The sequence below is a fragment of the Palaemon carinicauda genome, chromosome 18 (assembly GCF_036898095.1).
Source record: "Palaemon carinicauda isolate YSFRI2023 chromosome 18, ASM3689809v2, whole genome shotgun sequence".
Taxonomy (NCBI): domain Eukaryota; kingdom Metazoa; phylum Arthropoda; class Malacostraca; order Decapoda; family Palaemonidae; genus Palaemon; species Palaemon carinicauda.
In genome coordinates, this window is record NC_090742.1 from 62,750,457 (window position 1) to 62,765,856 (window position 15,400).

At 39.0% G+C, this 15,400-nt stretch overlaps 1 long non-coding RNA gene across 2 annotated transcripts in view; it reads left to right on the plus strand.

Annotated features, from left to right (window-relative positions):
- Nucleotides 1-300: 300 nt before the first annotated feature.
- Nucleotides 301-15,400, plus strand: part of LOC137657847 (uncharacterized) — a 31,642-nt gene continuing 16,542 nt past the window's right edge. The window contains exons 1-3 of one of the 2 annotated variants that reach the window (XR_011047220.1): nucleotides 301-439; nucleotides 7,357-7,547; nucleotides 8,177-8,341. This is a non-coding gene — a long non-coding RNA (uncharacterized lncRNA). The remainder of the gene's footprint in view (nucleotides 440-7,356; nucleotides 7,548-8,176; nucleotides 8,342-15,400) is intronic. The other variant, XR_011047221.1, reaches the window with a different exon arrangement.

Genomic DNA, 15,400 nt, shown 5'->3' on the forward strand with positions numbered 1-15,400 from the left:
TATATATATATATATATTTATATATATATATATATATATATATATATATATATATATATATATATATATATATATATATATATATATATATATATATATATATATATATATTTTATATATATATATATATATATATATATATATATATATATATATATATATATATATATATGTGTGTGTGTGTGTGTGTGTGTGTGTGTTGAGAATTAAGTCAAAAGGAGAATAAAAACTTTTCTTAAAGCTAAACATCGTTTTAAACAACCTATTATTGCTCGTTAAGTCTTTCCGTTCTCTGCCCGTTTTAGGCGAAGGTGATATTTTTAAATGAAGTTGATACTCAGGTATTTACAGTACAATTAGTAACTGGTAGACGCTTGGAAGGTGAACAGTTTTCTCAGGTCCTGATTTTTTACACCGACTGATGAAAATGGATGGCCAGGTAATGAAAGATTGTATTTTAAGGTGTAAATTCATGCTGGTGATAAAGCTAATTAGTTTTGTATGGTGATGGGTAATCGTTTAGTCGCTGCAACCTCACCATCCTTGTGAGCTAAGGATAGGGCGTTTGGGGGATCCTATAGGTCTTTCTACCGAGTCATCTGCAGCCATTGCCTGGCCCTCCATGGTCCTAGCTTGGATGGAGAGTGGACTTGGTTGCAGATCATTTTTATATTTGGTCAGTTTCTAGGGCATTGTCCTGCTTGATAGGGCAATGTCACTGTCCCTTGCCTCTGCTATTCATGAGCGGCCTTTAAACCTTTAATTATGGGATTGATCGTATTGTCTTTTTTTTTTGTTGGAAATGTGTACAGCTATGTTAACATACTGTAGATGGATAGGCCTAATAAGTTTGTATTTGCTTCGCCTGTTATATAATGCTATGCTTAAATGATAGGCCAGCTTCTCTTGTGATGGTAGTGTAATTTGCCTTGTCAATCAACCGTTATGTATTATTAGTTTGCCCGAGCTGTCAAAAATGACTTCTGCGCACATGCAGATTTAACCCTTCCCGCACACGTACGCAGATTTAACCCTTCCCGCACACGTACGCAGATTTAACCCTTCCCACTTCCTCCCCATTTCTTAACTACAACCCACTAGGGGTACCCCTTCTTATAACGATATGGCTACTACTATCTTCCTGAGCGTATTTTTAAATTTTGAATCCGAGGGCTGCAGTATTTTTTAGATTTTAAATCTCAGGGCCACAGTACTGTATTTTTACATCTTAAATCTCAGGGCTACAGTATTTTTAGATTTTAAATCTCAGGGCCACAGTATTTTTAGATTTTAAATCTCAGGGCCACAGTATTTTTACATCTTAAATCTCAGGGCTACAGTATTTTTAGATTTTAAATCTCAGGGCCACAGTATTTTTAGATTTTAAATCTCAGGGCCACAGTATTTTTAGATTTTAAATCTCAGGGCCACAGTATTTTTAGATTTTAAATCTCAGGGCCACAGTATTTTTAGATTTTAAATCTCAGGGCTACAGTATTTTTACATCTTAAATCTCAGGGCTACAGTATTTTTAGATTTTAAATCTCAGGGCCACAGTACTGTATTTTTACATCTTAAATCTCAGGGCCACAGTACTGTATTTTTACATCTTAAATCTCAGGGCCACAGTACTGTATTTTTACATCTTAAATCTCAGGGCCACAGTACTGTATTTTTACATCTTAAATCTCAGGGCCACAGTACTGTATTTTTACATTTTAAATATGAGGGCTGCAGTATTTTTAGATTTTAAATCTCGGGGCCACAGTACAGTACTGTGTTTTTATATTTTAAATCTGAGGGCTTCAGTAGTTTTACATTTTAAATCTGAGGTCTACGGCATTTTTACATTTTAAATCTGAGGTCTACGCATTTTTACATTTTAAATCTGAGGTCTACGGCATTTTTACATTTTAAATCTGAGGTCTACGGCATTTTTACATTTTAAATCTGAGGTCTACGGCACTTTTACATTTTAAATCTGAGGTCTACGGTATTTTTACGTTTTAAATCTGAAGTCTACGGCATTTTTTACGTTTTAAATCTGAGGTCTACGGCATTTTTACGTTTTAAATCTGAGGTCTACGGCATTTTTACGTTTTAAATCTGAGGTCTACGGCATTTTTACGTTTTAAATCTGAGGTCTACGGCATTTTTACTTTTTAAGTCTGGGGGCCACAGTATTTTTGCATTTTAAATCTGGGGGCCACAGTATTTTTGCATTTTAAATCTGAGGGCTACAGCATTTTTATATTTCAAATCTGAGGTCTACGGCATTTTTAAATTTTAAATCTGAGGTTCACGGCATTTTTATATTTGAAATCTGGGGGCCACAGTATTTTTACATTTTAAATCTGAGGGCTACAGCATTTTATATTCTAAATCTTGGGGGCCACAGTATTTTTATATTTTAAATCTGAGAGCTACTGCGTTTTTATATTTTAAACCTGTGGGCTACAGTATTTTTATATTGGAAATCTGAGGGCTACAGTATTTTTATATTTTAAATCTGAGGTCTACGGCACTTTTACATTTTAAATCTGAGGTCTACGGTATTTTTACGTTTTAAATCTGAAGTCTACGGCATTTTTTACGTTTTAAATCTGAGGTCTACGGCATTTTTACGTTTTAAATCTGAGGTCTACGGCATTTTTACGTTTTAAATCTGAGGTCTACGGCATTTTTACGTTTTAAATCTGAGGTCTACGGCATTTTTACTTTTTAAGTCTGGGGGCCACAGTATTTTTGCATTTTAAATCTGAGGGCTACAGCATTTTTATATTTCAAATCTGAGGTCTACGGCATTTTTAAATTTTAAATCTGAGGTTCACGGCATTTTTATATTTGAAATCTGGGGGCCACAGTATTTTTACATTTTAAATCTGAGGGCTACAGCATTTTATATTCTAAATCTTGGGGGCCACAGTATTTTTATATTTTAAATCTGAGAGCTACTGCGTTTTTATATTTTAAACCTGTGGGCTACAGTATTTTTATATTGGAAATCTGAGGGCTACAGTATTTTTATATTTGAAATCTGAGGTCTACAGTATTTTTAGATTTTAAATCTGAGGTCTACGGCATTTTTAAATTTTAAATGTAAGGTCTACGGCATTTTTACATTTTAAATCAGAGGTCTACGGCACTTTTACATTTTAAATCCGAGGTCTACGGCACTTTTACATTTTAAATCTGAGGTCTACGGCATTTTTACATTTTAAATCAGAGGTCTACGGCACTTTTACATTTTAAATCCGAGGTCTACGGCATTTTTACATTTTAAATCCGAGGTCTACGGCATTTTTACATTTTAAATCCGAGGTCTACGGCATTTTTACATTTTAAATCCGAGGTCTACGGCATTTTTACATTTTAAATCCGAGGTCTACGGCATTTTTACTTTTTAAGTCTGGGGGCCACAGTATTTTTACATTTTAAATCTGAGGGCTACTGCATTTTTATATTTTAAACCTGTGGGCTACAGTATTTTCATATTTGAAATCTGAGGTCTACAGTATTTTTATATTTGAAATCTGAGGGCTACGGTATTTTTATACTGTATTTGAAATCTGAGGGCTACGGCATTTTTATATTTTAAATCAAGATACAGTATATTTTCATTTTAAATCTTGAGAGCTATATTGTTTTTAAATTTTAAATAGGGGGCTACAGTATTTTAGATGAGAGGGCTACATTATTTTTACATTTCAAGTCTGAGGGCTACGTTATTTTTAAATTTCAAGTCTGAGGGCTACGTTAGTTTTAAATTTCAAGTCTGAGGGCTACGTTGTTTTAAATTTCAAGTCTGAGGGCTACAGTATATTTACAGTTTAAGTCTGAGGGCTACAGTATATTTAAATTTTTAATATGAGGGCTACAGTATATTTAAATTTTTAATATGAGGGCTACAGTATTTTAACATTTTAAATCCAAGGGCTACAGTGAAAATTACATTTTAAATCCAAGGGCTATGGTATTTTTACATTTCCTAATCTGAGGGCTACGGTATTTTTACATTTTAAGTCTGAGGGATATAGTATTTTTACTTTTAAATCTGAGGGTTACAGTATATTTAAATTTTAAATTGGAGGGCTACGATAAAAATTATATTTTAAATCCGATTGCTATAGTATTACATTTTAAATTGGAGGGCTTCAGTATTGTTGAATTTTGAATCGGAGGGCGACAGTATCGCTGGATTTGGAATCGGAGGGCGACAGTATCGTTGCATTTGGAATCGGAGGGCGACAGTATCGTTGCATTTGGAATCGGAGGGCGACAGTATCGTTGCATTTGGAATCGGAGGGCGACAGTATCGTTGCATTTGGAATCGGAGGGCGACAGTATCGTTGCATTTGGAATCGGAGGGCGACAGTATCGTTGCATTTGGAATCGGAGGGCGACAGTATCGTTGCATTTGGAATCGGAGGGCGACAGTATCGTTGCATTTGGAATCGGAGGGCGACAGTATCGTTGCATTTGGAATCGGAGGGCGACAGTATCGTTGCATTTGGAATCGGAGGGCGACAGTATCGTTGAATTTGGAATCCGGGGTTTACAGTATCGATGAATTTTAAATCTGAGGGGTAATTTGTTTCTGAATTTTAAGTCTATGGGTTACAGTATTTTTAAATTTTAAATGTGAGTGCTACGGTATTTTTGCTTCATAAATGTCAGTGCTCTGGTATTTTTACTTGAAATGTTAAGGCTATGGTATTTTTACCTCAAATGTGAAGGCTATGAAATTTTTCCTCATAAATGTGAAGGCTATGAAATTTTTCCTCATAAATGTGAAGGCTATGGTATTTTACCTCTTAATTGTGAAGAATATGGTATTTTTCCCTCATAAATGTGAATATGGTATTTTTCCCTCATAAATGTGAAGGCTATGATATTTTTTCCTCATAAATGTATAGGCCATTGCATTTTTACATCATAAATGGGATGGCTACAATATTTTTACACTTTAAATCTGAGCGCTATGGTATTTTCATATTTTAAATCTGAAGGCTACAGTAATTTTGAATCTTAAATCTGTGAAAACTTATGTAATTTTCAAATTTCAAATCGGTGAGAGCTCAGGTAATTTTTTAATTTTAAATCGGTGATTGCTAAGGTAATTTTTACATGTTAAATCTGTGATTGCTAAGGTAATTTTTACATGTTGAATCTGCGAGGGCTAAGGTAATTTTTACATGTTGAATCCGTGAGGGCTAAGGTAATTTTTACATTTTAAATCTGTGAGGGCTAGGGTAATTTTTACACTTTAAATCCGTGTGAGCCAAGGTAATTTTTAAATCTTAAATCTGTGAGGGCTAAGGTAATTTTTACATTTTAAATCTGTTAGGGCTAAGGTAATTTTTACATTTTAAATCTGTGAGGGCTAAGATAATTTTTACATTTTAAATCTGTGAGGGCTAACGTAATTTTTACATTTTAAAACTGTGAGGGCTAAGGTAATTTTTACATTTTAAATCTAGCATAAAAATCCCTGGCACTTCATCAAATTGCATTTAGTAAGTCATGCCCATGGTCTATTCTTTAGACAGCTAGGGCAATTTTTAAGTTTAATTCTGTGAGAGCTACTCGGAGCCACATATCCCTGATCACTGAGTGTTTGTTACATCTCCGGGAGGAAAAACTCTGCTCAGTCTTGGTGGTGAAAGGCTATCGCTCGGCCTTAAGTCTGGGCTTTAGACTAAAAGGAGTCGACACTCCCTCCTACAGTTGGAAGTAAGATCATCACCCTGGAATATAGTGAAGATGCTACATCCCCTGAAAGGAGCTCCTTATGAACCATTGAGTCAAGCCTCAGATTGTGACTTGACTCCTCCACTGTTTTCCTTTTTGCACTTGCCTCTGCAAAGAGGGTTAGATAGTTGCATGGTCTCTCCTACATCATCATCAATTCAAGCAGATGGGGCAAGTAATGCTCTGCTTCGTCCCGGAAGGTATTGCCAAGATTCAAAATCTGTCTGTAGCTGACTAGGTTCGGGCCCTTCCGGGTTTAGAATAGTCCTGGAGTACCAGGTAACTGAAGATCCTGACCAATTGTTACTATATCCTGTTAGAGGGCCAAGGCACCATCTCGAGCGTACTAAGGGAGGTCGCCCTCATGTCTAGTGTCTACTTGTGAGTACGGGCAGGTCTAAGAGGAGGATCACTATCAATAGTTTCCTCTTGGATTCGACAGGTCATTGACGGTGCTCTTGATCCTCGCTCTATTCAAGAGTAGAAAAACCAGAGCTCATGACATCTGGCATTAGCACGTCCCTGGCGTTCAAGAGACTTTTTGTGTGCAGGTACTGCAAGTGGGAGTGTGGAAAAGCACATCACTTTCACCACCCACTACCTGCAAGATAAAACCCACAGAACCCTGATACCTTTACTCTGGGACCTATGGTGGCTGCTCAACATGTGTTTAGCTACCTTAGCACACTTCCAAGACCTGTAGCAGTCTGCTGAGAGCAGATGTTACAAGATTTTAGCCTGGGATGGACGGATAGAAGGACTGGCCTTTTCTTCCTTCATCTTCCCCCTCTTTTGGGGCACAGCATCCTGGGAGACTGCAAGTTGGCCTCATTTAGGCTGCAGGTAAGCACCATACAGTATTAGGTTTGTAGGTTTGTGGTCTGAAATATGTGCAGTCTCCCTGCAGGGGAGTTGGGCAATATATAGGTTTTAAGTATGAGTGCAGTTCAACCTGCTCCTTATACTTGCCTGCTAATGTCGCTGCGAGTTTCCACTCCCCCCGGTTGCTTAGACAGTCGCCTCGTACCTTTGACAGGCTGAGGGTTCATGAGTTGTCAGGATAACTCTTCTCATGCTCTATAGAGCTCAGAGTTTTATCATAGGGCACGTGTCCAGCCAGTCGGAAATTGGACTTCACCCTCGTAGAGGCGAGTCTCCTTAGTATAGAACAAAGGTTTGTATTTATGTTGAGACAAATGATAAATTTGAAAGCAATTTATTTTTCCTAACCCTAACTATACAAAGCAGAGTTCTTTACACATACTTATCCCACCATCACCTTCCCACTTATCCCACCATCACCTTCCCGTTTCGAAGTTGTGCCGGCAATCAGAAATTAGGATCTCGCTGGGCAAGTATATGAGTGGAGAGGTTGGACTACCCCCCCCCCCCCCCCTGCAAACTAGCTTAGTGTTGTTGACACTTCATGTGAAAGTTCTTATGGCTAAATCCAGCTTGCACTGAAACATATATCCATAGTAAAGAACTTGGTTTTATATAATTAGGAAAAATACAGATTACTTCCAAAATTGTAATTTTTTAAGCAAATTGAAAACTGATAGGAAGGCTTATACTATGGTTATAAATTTTGAATAATCTCTACAGATTTTATCATCAGAGGGTTTGAGTACAACTTTGAAAACCACTTTTTTTAATGTTCAGAGGAGGGAGTATTCCACATGGCCTAAACTGTAAAACAAATTATCAGTTTAGTGTTTCAAGATTTCACCCAAATCCCATCCAACGACGATATAAATAAGCATCATGCAAGTAATTAACAAGGATCTGGAAAATATGTAAGTACTTTTATAGTATTGCAAATGAGTCAACCATTGCAAATTTAATAAATTTAATCATTCAGCTTCTTGTACACTACACTGCATGATTATTTCTATCTTATTATACAGTATTGGTTACTAGTTGGACCTGGAAGATGTAAACAGTGATAATTTGGCAGGATTATGAAAAAGAAATAAGATTTTATTTTTTATGAATAGAACTTACCTGGCAGTTATATATATATATATAGCAGAGTCTCTGACTGCGGCAGAATTTAATCGAAAATCGCGGCAACCGCCTTGTGGTGGTTGTGTGGTTAGATGGTTAACAACCCTTACAGGGTGGTACTTGGAATCATTCCCATTTTCTGTTCCTCAGATTATCTCTGCCGGCCGGATCGACATCGTTGGTTCGCCTTTCAGAGTTTTTTTTTTTTTTTGGATCGCTTTCCCTTCATCGCCTTTTTGGACTTCGTTTTTGGTGAAGTACACTGTGTTGGGATTTGGCAACCGTGTTGTTTTTGTTTTTACTTGATTTTAAATATACATCCTTCGCTTTACAGTGGTAGCTTTTTAGCAAATACTAACAAACCGTTTTGACTTAAAATTGATGAAGTAGAGGAGACTGAATTTTTGTTTATTTGCAGATGCCCACATGAGGTTTGATGGTGGATAATAAATGAAGGAACCTATTCAAAACTGTTGACGAGTAAAAAATTGTCACATCAGCCATCAAATCAGGATTCCCATGAGATTACTATACCTGTACTCCATTTTACCTGCAGACACTAGAGGTTCCATATAAAATTCAGGTACTGTAATAAAGTTAGAAATATATATAGTTTTGTATGTTAAGTTGTTTGTAAAATACAAAATCGAATTTATATATAAATTTTGAAATTTTTGTACACAATACAAAAGTTAATATAGGCTACATATAAATTGCTTTGAGATGGGAGAAGTTGAAAAATCTCATTATGACAAGAATAAATTGCATTACTTTCAATTATAGTGGGCTGATAACTAGTGTACTGCAGGTTGACTTCGGATTTTTTTTTCTTTTTTTGTATCTCAAAACACCTGATTTATTTTCTTTGTTATTTATTTGATTTTTTGTTTCTCGGAATACCCGATTTATTTTCAGTGTTATTCTTTTTTTTTTTTTTTCTGTATTGGAACACCAGATTTATCTTCAGTTTTCTTCTTGCTACTTTTTAAGTAGTTCCTTTTCTAAATAACCAGGTTGCAATACTACTTAAACCAAAGGAGCAATTGCTACTAATGCATCTTTGTTTGTTAAAGAGAGAAGGATAGAGTTTTTAAGATAAAACATACAAGCTCTCTTCTTCCAGCAGCTTTAATGTAGTATTATCCATTGAATACTGTACAGTACTAGATATAGGCAGTCCCAGAGTAATGTAATATGGGGATTGACACTTGGTTTGACTGAATAAATAGAAGAAATGTATGAGCATTTTCTTTGGTAAACAGTTTAACTTTAAATTCTGAAACATGACTGTCAGAATTGAATCTAGTAAAGAAAGTCTGTTAGGGCACATAGAATAGCAGTGAATGCTCAATACAGTATATATCTTAATTTGAAAATACACCATCGAAATATAAAAAAAAACCCATTTAGTTCTTAACTCATACCTGTGTTAAAACAATGTGGCAGTTTAACCTCATCAGTTTAATAGTATTGACATGATAGGGTGAAATTCCTCATCGCTATCATATTTGTAAGCTTGAAAGGTTAAATTTTGCCACGCCCATGAAACTAGCCAGCTATATGGTTCTTTATACAAAATTTTCCAACAAAGGCCCAAATTAGTCCTTACCTCAAACTTTGAGGTTGCAGTATTTAAGTCTACAGCTCTTAAAGAAGACTTGTCTGCAATATATAACCTGAATGATTCCTTCTGTGGATTATGATTATTTCCTTCCGTGGTTTTGAAATGTTTAACAAAGGCCTGATCTCCAAAGGCTTGTTGCAGATCGGAGTACCCAGGAGTTTAGGTTAAGGCTCTTATTTCCCAACTTTTCAACAAGGCTAATCAGCAATTTGAAAGTTATTTTCAAAGTTGTTTTGGGTTCCGTTAATACCTGTTGGAGCAAACTCCTCAATTATGTGGGCTTGGTACAAATTTAGGTGAATAAATTCTTGAGCATATTAGTTTACTCTCAATGGTCTTGACCTGCATTGTGCTGTCTTTGGTTATATTGGCATCTGCAACCTTCTATAGCTAATGGAGCAAGTGGAAATTTCATGAGGCAAAAGACAAATGACTCTAATAATTACAGTTGGACCTCAATCAAGTTACAAGAAGTTTGTCTGTAGATTTCTGCTGGATCTTTCATAGCTGATTTTGCATGGTGATCAGAGTTGGTGAGTTTTACTATTATACAGTATATCACAAGATACAAAATGAAGGTACAAGTATTACCAGAGCAGTGATATTTGAATTTTTGTGGCTGTCCCACCAGTTTTTAGGAGTGCTGAGCTAGCACAACTCTTGAATACATTGTAAATAAACAAGTTCTTTTCTTACACTGCACTGTTCGGCTTTAAATGCTTGTACAGTGCATCACCCTTGTGAACACTAAAAGTGGAGTCTTGAGTTCAAGACTGAAAAGACTTGACACCAATTCTGGACATCTCTTGGATCAGGTTCTAGGTAGTAAATGTCCAATTTGGGACACCTAATAGACAAGATTCTGAGCAATATTTGTCTTACAGAAAACCTTAAAATTGTCCTCTTTGTATCCATCCTGAAGGATATTTTTCATACAGACTTTGTTCTCAACTTTGACATGCTTCTGTATGTATGACTAATATCTTTCTACCTTTATTGTACTTTAATGATAATCTTATATGAGAAGCTGGAAATCATATTGTGCAGCTTACTCTTACTTGGTTACTGATGCTAGTGTGCAATAGGATAGTGACTGAAAAGTGTACTTTAAAATATTCTCTGCTAGTCTTTTAAAAGTTAGGATAACTAACAGGTTTTATAATCTAACCAAATTTTCAAGCAGCCTAAGATATTAATTATACAGTAATGCAGTAAATCCATTGAGATTGTGACCCTAATTACCAAAGTACTTCCTTGTAACTACTAACACTGAAGTAAGTACTGTAGTTGTTTCTCTCCACTGGGGAACGTGGCAGGGACACGACCCCGTGTCTTGGGTAGCAAGTGTCCCTCGGGACATCTACTTGCTACCCTTCCTGGATCACTGGCTTTACCTATCTCCTATACTGATAGTTCCCGGTAGAGCACTCGACATCGGCGAAAGGTCTGGCATTGCGGGCAAAAGTGGAAGTGATGTTGAAGAATGCTCTTGGTCATTCGAGATCCGGGCTTCTACGGTCGCTTCTTCCTAGTGGAAAAGGCTGCAGTGGGCTGGAGATTAGTCATCAACTTCCCTAACTGAATAAGTTCATGCCCCAAACAAAGTTCAGGATGGAAACCGTGTGGTCGGTGCTGTCTTCCATCAAAGAAAGAGACTTCATTCTTTCAGTGGATATGCAGGACGCATTCTTTAAAGTGCCTGTTCATCAGACCTCTTGAAAGTACCTCCATTTCTCCCTCTTTAGTATGGTGTGCCAATTCAAGACAGTGCTTCGGACTATGTACGGCTCAGGTGTTTACAATGGTAGCCTAATAGGCTCGGGTAAAATCTCCTGATGTATCTCGGCGATTGGTTAATCCTTGTATTTGTCCACAAATCTCGTACCCAAGCAGAAGTTTTAAGTACCTAAGCATGCTGATAGACTGAAGCAGTTAGTGTTTCCCTTGGATTATCACGTCGGCAAGCTAAGGGAAGTTGAGCGACCCTTTCTGTCCAAGACACTCTTTCCGCCTCGGCATTGGCAACGTCTTCTCTAACACTTGTTCTCAATGAAGGCACTAGTTCCCCTTGGGCGACTCAACCATAGATCTCTTCAAATGTTGAATGAAGGATCTCTGCTGATGACAGAGGAGGTCTAGGACGATCTGACCTGGTGGCTCAATGAGAGTAACCTTGCCAGAGGAATCCCACTCAACTTGTCACCTCTGGACTTGCTACTGTTCTTGGATCCATCCAAGGAGGGGTGAGGAGCACACCTGGATGACCTGCTTGCCTTAGGGGTTTTATCTAAAGAGGAATGGCATTTTCACATAAACATCTAGATGTAATTTGCCTTCCTAGGACATTTGAGGAGGCATTTAGTATTGCTGATGCGCAATGGCAGAACCATTGTAGTTTGTCAACAAGCAAAGAGGCACAGTCTCACGCCCACTCTGTGAGTTGACGAAGCAGATGCACATCTTTGCAGTGTTTCAGGCTGGAGAGTTGAGAGAAAGAGGAATGTGCTAGCGGACACGCTCGGCTGTCGGGGACAGATTGTAAGAGCGGAGTGGTCCCTACATCCTCGAGTGGCGGAAAGGCTTCTTACCCTGCAGAGCTCTCCAGGGATGAACCTATTTTCCGCACAGTTAAACATGAAGCTACTCTTTGTCTGCAACCCAGTTTTGGGCCTGTGGATGCTGTTCGAAAACACCTTGCAACACCCATGGGATCATTTGGACGTGTACGCCTTTTCTCCCTTTCTGCCTGATCTGACTGTTAATTGCTGATTACGCCAGGTATCGGGGTGACCCTGGTGGCCACATGCCGAGCGTATCCCGATCTTGTTCTTCTGATGAAGTTTTCGAGAGAACTCTTACCTGGTCCACTCTTTTGTTAGCCACACCTGCAGAGGTATCACCAGTCCTTGGAGTCATGAGCTCTTCACAGGTGGAGATTATCCATTGTCTCATGTGAGCAGAAGATTTTTTGCAAGGCACTACACAAGAGATATCTGGATATCTCTGAAGTCCTCTACAGATGTCTACCAGGCTGAGTATGCTATCTTCTGTGATTGGTGTTGTAGAAGGGTTATTTCTCTGGTCGGAGCACCTTTTGCACAGATCACGCATTTCCTAGTTTTCCTCTCCCGAGAGAAGCTTCTCTTGGTCGCAGCCATCTAAGGCTATCACTCGGCCTTTGGTGTGGTCTATCAACTAAAGGGCTTAGTCCTTTTGGTTTCTTGGGAGTTGTCTATGCTCGTGAGAAGTTTCTATCAGTCTTGCCCATCCCAAGATCTAGGGGGCCCTCTTAGTAAGATGTAACCTTGGTCCTCAGGGCTCTGACTCCTGCCCTGTTCGTGTCTTTGGGGAGGTCATCGGACAGAGATCTGACCCTCGACTGTCTTTCTGCCAGCCTTAGCACTGGCAGAGTAAGCAAGTTCCTCGTTGTCTCGTATGTAGTCGCCTATATAGGAAGGTGGTCTCCTTCAGTTTGTGCTTGACTTAGGGGCCAAGACTCTGAAAACGGCGGTGCACGGCTAACTTTGAGTCCTTCTCCGCTCCCTCCTTCTTGGAGGTGTTGGGTGGTGATTAAGACTAGATGCTCTTTTGTCCTGTGAGGGCTCTGCAGTGCTATCTGAAAAGGGAAACACCTCAGGCCTAAGTACAGGGGACTTTACATTAGCACTGGCAGGTCCGTGAAAAAAGTGGCTTCATGAGACAATCTATAAAGCTTGCACTTCTGCTGACAGAAGAGTCAAGGCACCTGCCATAATGTCCAGGGCTCGTTTTTAAAAGAAACCTGCATAATGTCCAGGGCTCGTTTTTAAAAGAAACCTGTCTGTGGGCCAAGTGATGAAGGCAAGTATCTGGAAAAGGCTGACAACCTTTGCAGCCTTCTAACTGCAAGAATGCTGCCATAGATCTCTTGACACCTTTATGCGTGAACTTTGATGGGAAACATTGAAACTGGTATATATGATGATGTTTTTACTTTAGCCAGAAATGAAAGGTCTTATAACTGGCTCTTATCCTTCATTCTTCTTCCCCTCTCTCAGGGCTCAGCGGTCGAAGCGTTATAAGCTGGTTGGACCAGATGTTGTTTGTTAAACTCCAGAGCACCATTCTTTGTAACCATTCTTGCAAGCTGGGGGATAGTGAATCTAATGTCAACCCATTATTCATATACCTGGTATTTGATTCTTACCGACGTCCCTTTTAGGATAATACTTTCTTTTTTCTTGGTACGGTATAATTCATCATGAGATCTAGGGCCTATCAGTTTATCGTCTTTATGGAAATTAGGCAGGGGCCAATAGTGTCCTCACTTTGTTTCTCCAAAGATCAAGCCTGGAACACTTTCATAGAAGTTACATAACCTCCCAGTTTTGGTTCCAAGGGGAATTCCAGCCCTACAAGCAGCGAGTCTCCCTAATCAAAGGATGAGGGTTTGTATGTCGTGTAGGAACAAATAACAAATTTTAAAAGTAATTTGTATTTTTCCTAGCCATACAAACTAGTTCTTTGATATAACTTCCCTCCTTGAACCACCCTTCTAAGTCCTGGGATCTTAGTATCAGAAATGAATAGAGAGCAAACTGAGAAGGGATGGGGGGGGGGGGGGGGCTTTGCTCCACATCCTATCCAGTAGGGTAACTCTGTTTCCAAGACAGAATCCACCTTGTGATAAATTAAAGGACTCGGGTTTTTATCTTCATGGTTGGTGGCGTTAGAGAATTTGTTTCGGCAACTGTAGGACTGCCTTGAAAACAGTGCTTTTCTGCCATTTTGCCTGATTTAAAGGCTGGTAAACTGGATGCTGTCTACCCAAGCCTCCAGATGACTTAAGTAGCCCCCAAGCAAAATGGTACCCAGAATTTCAAATGACTCTGGGTAAGGACCTGATTTCCCATTTGCCCCCAACTTGGTCTACCAGCCCCACCTGCAGAGGCACCACAATTCAATGACACCCTTGTTACTTCATGAGTGCAGGCTACCCAGCTTCTCCTCTGTGCAAAAGGCATAAGACGTACTGATTCCTCTAACATTGTGCTTTGAATTACAGCCATTACCTTCCTCTCCAAGGAGAACGCAAGTGTGTGGACGATGTCCTTTCTTATTCATGCTGAAATCTTATTTCTGGTCACCTTCTTGACTCCCAGTACAATAGTTAGATGTTGCACATGAGACTTGTGTTCTCGTGAGATAGCACCTCGGTACTCAGCTCGCAGGACACAAAAGAAACTGATCGTGATCATTGGTTACCTCTTTAAGGCACGAGATCTTAAAAGAAGTGAACCTGGAATCGGCCACTGACTCTTAGGTTTTAGTAACAAACTTTGGGGTGAAGGAGAATGAGCTCTACCCCTATCTCCTTGGATGAGAGACATAAGAGGAGATACCATGCAGATCTCTTGACGTGCATATCCAAGGCCAGAGTAAGCAAGAAAACAAATTTGAGGGTAGGGTTCATATATGTAGCTAACCTCAACAGTTTGTACAGGACATTGAGAAGTTCTATCTAAGAGGAAACATCAATTCCTTTTACTGCTGACACTGATTAGTCTTTTTCCTGAAGACGAAGCAATAACTTGGCTATCAAAGTTATAAGAGGCCTCAAGAGGAAACAGATTCCTTCTTCAACACAAACCACAAAAGATGGCATACTTGGCTTGATGCACAGGTAGATGATAATCTGAGGTATCCAGGCATGTCTCGCCCCCCCAGATGCTGAAGCCTTGATGAGGATGGGGGGCTGAGGGAACAGCAGCTGGGCTCTGATGTTTGGTGGGAATTGCTTTCCCACTGGTACTTGGTGCCAAGCTGTCAATCCAACTAAATTAGTCAGCACTTTCTCTTTTCCTTTTGTTTATTTCATTTTCTCTCCCATCTCCAACTCTTGGCCATGAACTTGATGGTGACTCTGCCTTGTGTTTGATTATGGTTTGGCTGCCTCTTTAGATTTGACGCTGGTGGGATGAACGGCATGCCATCTCAAAAGAACTCTAGTACCCGACGTGCCCAAGCGAGGGGTTTTAT